Source organism: Orycteropus afer, unplaced genomic scaffold (genome assembly GCF_000298275.1).
Source record: "Orycteropus afer afer isolate SDZICR_OR568_19922 unplaced genomic scaffold, OryAfe1.0 scaffold00398, whole genome shotgun sequence".
Lineage (NCBI taxonomy): Eukaryota > Metazoa > Chordata > Mammalia > Tubulidentata > Orycteropodidae > Orycteropus > Orycteropus afer.
In genome coordinates, this window is record NW_006921985.1 from 2222351 (window position 1) to 2229362 (window position 7012).

General features: G+C 48.4%; 1 protein-coding gene across 1 annotated transcript in view; it reads left to right on the top strand.

The window, feature by feature from the left end:
• Positions 1-7012, top strand: part of HTT (huntingtin) — a 188906-nt gene that overhangs the window by 208 nt on the left and 181686 nt on the right. The gene's annotated exons all lie outside the window — the stretch shown is intronic.

Here is a 7012-nt window from a genome sequence, read left to right on the forward strand (position 1 = left end):
CACCGACCGTGAGTCCTGGGCCCGGCTTGGAGCGTGGAGCCCCCTGTAGCCTCCCTTCCCGGGGCGGGAACTCCGGCGACGGCTCGAGGAACGGCTGGGCCGCCCCGCGGCGAGAGTGGTGACCTCGCAGCGCCCAGCAGGGAGGAACCTGCCCTGTGCTCCCCCATGGGTCCCCTCTCTGGGGTCTCCATCCTTCTGCGAGAGGAGACGGACGCTCGAGGAGGCCTTCCGTGACTCCGGCGAGGGAGTCACGGCCCCTGGCCTCTCGTCTGCCCCTAGATGCGACAGTTAGGGAAAGGAGCCGTTTGTTTTCATTTGCGAGAAACGGGACTGGGGGTTAGTGCTCTGAACTCTGCCGGGAAGAGAACTCAGAGGAGGGAGACGACGGGCCGTTTGGCTTCCTGGAGGCCGCTTCCCCTGTTGGTCGGAGCGGCAGGAGGCCTGGGGGGCGCCCGACACCTGGAGGGGAGCCCTGGAATTGGAGCGCGAGTGAGCTGCGGACGGGGGATGACATCATGCTGTTAGGACGTCTAGGCAGGAGTGGCTGGGGCAGGGCGCGGGCCTGCGGGCGCCGTCCAATGGGAGAGCCCCGTTCCAAGTGGCACTTTCAGCAGCCTGTCACTCGAGCCTGTAAACCCACAGTCTCACGGCATGCACATCACTTTCAGCATCGCCCGGGAGACCCGCTGATGGAAGCGTAGGTGGTGGTCTGCGGGCATTGGGGCAAGTGTGGCTGCGAGGAAGCGCTGAGCTCCGTCTTTTGGTGGCGGATGAGACGTGACAAAGCTGACTTCGGTAGCAGGGAGGCTTGTTGACTGCAGTTGATGACTATCTGCCGTGCCTCGGGACCTCGCTGAGGGCGAGGCTGATGGCTGGCGTGATTGCAGCAGTGTTGAGGTCTAGCTTGTTAGAACATGGACTGTCTCGGACCCCAGGGACATCTCGGGTGTGCCAAAAGCGAGCTGCTGTTTTCTTTCTTTGCTAACAAACCGTTACTCTTGGGTGGGGAGGGATTTGGAAATAGACCAAGTCAGACCATTTTGTTGTTATGTGCCCTCGAGTCGGTCCGACTCATAGCGACCCCTCCTCCTTGGGTTTCCGAGGCGGTATCACTACGGAAGTAGATTGCCCCATCTTCCTTCTGAGGAGTGGCTGGTGGGTTTGAACCGCCAGCCTTCTGGTTAGCAGTCAAATGCCTTAGGCACTATGTGCTACCAGAGCTCCTAGTTAGACCATTAATGAACCCAAAAGCATTGTGATGGGGTTGAGATCCTACTTGTAGTGAGGGTAGGGCGGAGTGGAACGGCCCTGTAGGGTATGCAAGGTTGTAGTCTTTAGGGAAGTGGACTGCTTCAGTTTTCACCCGCCGAGTGGCTGGTGGGTTTTGATTACCAGCTGAGCACTTAACCACTGCAACACCAGGCTCCTCAGCCCATCCGTAGGACCCAAAGACTTTTCCCAGAAGGCTTTGTGTCCTGAGCGTTCGGCAGGGGTTTGGGAGTGCTTTGCTGCAGGTCAGGGAGCCCTGGGGGTGCAGTGTTTCAGGGCTCAGCTGGTAACTGAAAAGGGGGCAGCAGTCTGCTTCCCTGAGGATTAATGGCCTCAGAAACCCTGCGGGGCAGTTCCCTGGGGGGAAGTTGACTGCAGGACACACAGCAGCATTCTGTGGCTCAGGCCTTTCTCTCACCTCCTGCATTTTATTTGTGATCTGGGCAAGCACAAGACAGCACTTCAAAGGAAATGGTTTTCAGGAAGCCCCCTGGTGATGAATCTCAGTCTGTTGAGACTGATTCATGTTGAGTAACTTGTTCCTTCTATGATCCTCGCTGTGTGTCCTGAGAGTTTCATTAGAAAATGATAAGGGATATGTGTGTGTGTGTGTGTGTGTGTGTGTGTTTTGCTGGCTTAATGGTGAGAATAAAATTGACAAAAGTACTTACTTTTTCTTCTAAAAGGTGAAAAACCTGTTTGGATACTTAGAGAAATGTTGTAACCATTAGATCTTTTCCTGCAGCAAGTCATTTGTGATCCTTGTCTGCACACTGGGTCTGTGGGAAGGAGGCCAGCACTGAGCAGGGGCCAGGCGGTGAAGAAGACCTCACTGCTGTCCACTTGTGGCTTGTTCGGACACTTTGTCATTGTAAACATATGCCTCTGCTGGTTTCCCAGAACACCACGTTGCTTCTCTTCAAAATATGACTGTCAAGACGTTTGGCTTGACAGAGTAGATAGATTTTGTTTAATTATTTCATGGTAACATGTTTATTTTAAAAACCAAATCTGTTATTTTCGCATAAGTAATACATTAACAAATTCCACAAGTGCCAAAAAAAAAAAAAAGTCTAAATCCACTGCCATGAAGTTGTTTCTGACTCATAGCAACCCTTTAAGGACAGAGTAGAACTGACCTACAGGGTTTCCAAGGCTATAAATCTTTATGGAAGCTGACTGTCACATCTGTCTCCTGCAGAGTGGGTGGTGGGTTCGAACTGCTGACCTTGTGGTTAGCGGCTGAATGCTTCAACCACCAAGCCACCAGAGCTCCTTTCCACAATTAATAATTAAAGAATCCCTGTCCTGCTCCTTTCTCCTAAGTACCTAACTCTGTCCCTGGGGGCAAGTACTCTTAAGCTTTTTTGTGGATCCTTGAAGATGGAATCAGTGCAAATATTAAGATCTTAAATTTTTAAAATCAAAAGTGTTTTAGCATAGTAACTTTTGAAGGCTCTTAGAAGCTCTGAAATAAGCTGCCATAGTTTAGTTACAATTATATTAAAGTGAGTAAAGATCTTATTTCTATGTATTTTGCTCTAAGAAAGCAGATGTTGTTGTTATATGCCGTCGAGGTGGACCCGACTCATAGCTACCCCTCCTTGGGTTTCTGAGGCACTATCACTATAGAAGTAGAATGCCCCATCTTCCTTCTGAGGAGGGCTGGTAGGTTTGAACCGCCAGCCTTCTGGTTAGCAGTCAAGTGCCTTAGGCACTACAGTACCAGAGCTCCTGAGATAGCAGATAGTCATTGATTTTCCAGTAACAAACTCACTGCTCACAAGTTTGGATCTTGGCGTTTCTGGTCAGATGCTTCGGTGAAAAATCCCCTGAAGTAAGATGGTCCACAAGGAGTCGGGAGAGCGCCTGTTCTGTGTTTGTGGCTCTCACTGTCTCTCTCGTGGAACTGGAAGGTCACGGCCCTGCGTGGGCTGCACTTCCACATCTGAGTGGCTGCTCTCTGCTCAGCAGATAGGGTGCAGGTGTTCGAGGCGGGACTGGCTGCACATGCCGCTGGGCTGGCATTGGCCTGGCGTGCATGCAAGGCTCAGAGCTTGGAGAGGGTCCTGACGGTCATTATGAGGTAATTGTGCTTGTCTTTGGCACTTTTCTCTTTCTTCTCCAGAGTCCCACCCACTACTCCTTGACTTTACTCATTCATCAGTCAGTGTTTATCGAACATTACTGTCTGCCAGGCACTGTCCTTGTTACAGGGCTCTCTGCCCTGTGGAGTTTTCATTTTGGTGAGGAACACAGGGAGTGAGCATGGCATGGAAGTAAAACACACAATGTTAAATAGTGACAAATGAATAGGGGACCGTAAAGAAGCCTAGGGGACTAGGGCATGACGACGTTGTAGATTGGGTGTCCAGGGAAAGTTCACTGAGCTGAAGGCTTTTGAAGAAAGACTGAAGGGAGTCGGAGAGAACAGGTAGAGACTGTAGCACGGGGTCACCTGGGCTGGGTGAATTGAGTGAGGGGGAGGCAGAAGTAAGTAAGCTCAGATAGGTAGAGAGGGTGCCATGTCCCATCAGTAGGACCTTCTTTGTAAGCGGAAATGAGGGCATTACTGTTACTTGTGGGTGTGCAGGGAAGCCGTTGGAGGGTTTGACTGGAAGAATTGGCGTGATCCGAGTTCCTTTTAACTGAACACTGAGAGCAGAGTGAGGAGAATATGAGCAGGAGGCCAGGTGGGAAACTCTTGCTGTGATCAGTGAGAGAGGAATGGTTCCTTGGGATTCAGTGAGTGGATCCTGTCAGGGATCAGCAGTGGGCAAGTGAAAAGGGACTAAATTGTGGAGGCAGAGCCGGTGGGATTTGTGGGTGGTGCTAAGATCACGTATTTTAGCTGTGGTTAGTTGGTAACATCAGTTGGGATCACATTCAGCTGCAAGTAAGAGAAAGCCCTGGTGCAACAGCTTCAACAGTAAGAGTTTAGTATAAGAGAGAACGAAATCTGTTTGAGGATGTTCAGCTGTAAGCTTGAGGACCCAGGTTCACTCTCATTTACCTTGCAAACCTTAGTCCTCATTCTTGCTCCTCGTAATCAGAGTGTTGTTGTTGTTATGTGCCGTCAAGTCAGACCCAACTCATAGCGACCCCTTCCTTGGGTTTCCGAGGCAGTATCACTACGGAAGTAGATTGCCCCATCTTCCTTCCGAGGAGTGGCTGGTGGGTTTGAACCTCCAGCCTTCTGGTTAGCAGTCAAGTGCCTTAGGCACTATGCTACCAGAGCTCCCTGTAATGAGAGTAGGGCCACCATACTTCAGGGTCTCACATCTGGGGTCCAGCAGGAAGAAGTGGGTCAGGTGACGGCGTGAAGGGCAGAAAGACTTCTTCTTAGGACAGCTTTGCTTTTGCATTCAATCATCCATTCAGTCCACATTGACTGAATACCTGATTTGTGCTACTCACTGTTCTGGCGTGTGAGGCTCCAACAGTTAACCAAAAAGGGATTGCTTTAAGTCTGTAGATCAATTTGAGGAGTGTTGCCATCTCAGTTAACTGCTTTTAAGTTTTTCCGTCTATGAACATGGTATGCTTTTCTGTTTAATCAGGTTTTCTTTAGTTTCTGTCAGCAGTGTCTTGTAGTCTTCAGAGTATGTCTTTTGCCTCCTTGGTTAATTTCTTTTCTAAGTATTTTATTATTTTTGATACCATTGTAAATGGAGTTGTTTTCCTTATTACATTTCAATAGTTTGTTGTAATGCAACAGAATTTCATACATTGATCTAGTTTTGTGTGTCCTTGCCGAACACAGTTTGTTGTGGGTTCCTTGGCCTTTCGTGGATTCAGGGGAGGCCTTTCCCTCCATCTGGGGCAGGGGCAGAGGCACACCCATTGCTCAGAGGTTTTCTTTGCAGCCGGGCAGATTGCTGTGCACTTGCCTTTTTGCTGACGGCTGTGGTCCTTCCCCAGTGGACCCTGGTGCTCCAGGCCATGGCTAGTGTGTAGAGGAATCTGTGTGGCTGTGTTCCCCAAAAATTCTGGTCGTGACCCTGAAATGCATATATTGTAGAATTTTCATGTCATGAAATCTTCTTATGATTTTTTTTAGTCAACCATTTAAAAGTATAAAAACCATTCTCAGCTCACAGGCTGCTAAAACAGGCAGCAGGCTGCACTTTGCTGATCACAAGACTAAACGATGAGGAAGAATCTCTTTTGGGAATCGTTTCTTTGTCGATTACTTTAAAAAACTTATTTTTATTCTTGTTGCAAGTATCCAGAGCAAAACATAAAGCAGTTCGCTGGTGACTGAGTGTGCAGCTCGGCGACCCTGATGACACCTCCGAGTTGTGCAGCCGTTCTCGCCTCCTTTCTGAGGGGCTCCTGGGTGAGCACGTGCTCACTGCCCCGACACCCCTGTTTGACGGCTGGATCATCCCGGCCCAGGCCGACCTCCTTTTATTGCCCTTTGTTTTACTGTGCTTTGCAGATGCTGTGAGATCCTGTCCAGGGAGCTGTTTCGGCCTCGTTTACCAGCAGCACGTGTTCACTTTGTGTCTCCGTGTCACATTTCGGTCATTCTCACGCTGCTTTCTCAGACGCTTCATAACGCTGTTGCACACCGCAGTCCAGTGTAAACATAACTTTGTATGCACTGGGAAACCAAACAAGTACTGTTCCTTGCTTTATTGCGTCATTTGCTTTGTTGCTGTGGCCTGGGACCAGACCTGCAGGGTCTCTGAAGTATCTCTGTAGATAGTTCCTAAACGGGCACCATGCTGAAGGCAGCCATTCTTCACTAGCAGCTAAACTGGTGCTTGGTTTGAAGAAGACTTCAGGGGAGATTTTTGTTCAGGTTGCTTTTCATTAACCATTTAAAACAAAATTCTGGAATTCATACATACATACAAAGTAAAAAATGCCAGAGAAGGTGAAAGAAAAGCCTTCCTCTCTGCAGTCTGTCATCCTAACCTTATTCTGTGAAAGTAAATTTCTGTATTTCCTATGTCTTCCTTCTAGATGTTTTAAAATTTATGTAAACCAAAAACCAAACCTACTGCCACTGGGTCTGTTCTGACTTGTAGTAATGCTTTAGGATAGAGTAGAACTGCCCCATAGGGTTTCCAAAGATGCAAATCTGTTCTGTTCTTCAGTTTTAAATTTATTTCGTTTTCTTTCTCACTTTCTTTCTTTCTTTCTTTTTTTTTTTAATTGTGATTTTGGTAAAAGTTTACAGAGAAACTGTGTTTTCCAGTCCACAGTTCATACACACTTTGTTCCATGACATCGATTGCGATCCCCACAGTGTGGCAGCTCTTCCCGCTTCCTCCCTGTGCTTACCTTTTCCGTGTCCTTTCCTGTATGCTCTGGCCTCTGAGCCGTTGTGCAAATGCTTCCCTCCTGATTTCCCGTCTGCGTTGTTCTAAGGAGTATACCTTCCTGGTGTCGCTGTTCGCGTCGTGGGCATGTCTGTTGTTTGATTGGAAGTTAAGCCACGAGAGTGAGTTCCGTTCCAGGCCTGAAAGGTGACTAAGGGCCATAGTCTTGGGGGTTTCACCAGTCTCTGTCAGACCAGTAAGCCTGGTCTTTTATTTATTTATTTATTTATTTTTAATTTTTTTTATTTTTTTAGGATTTGGGTGAAGATTTACAGAGTAAATTTACTTTTCATACAGCAGTTCACATATACTTTGTCTCATTGACCAAAATTTACAATGCAGCAGCTCCCCTCCCACTTCCTCCCCATAGTTACCTCCTCCCAGTGTCCATCCCTTCATACTCTTCTGCACCC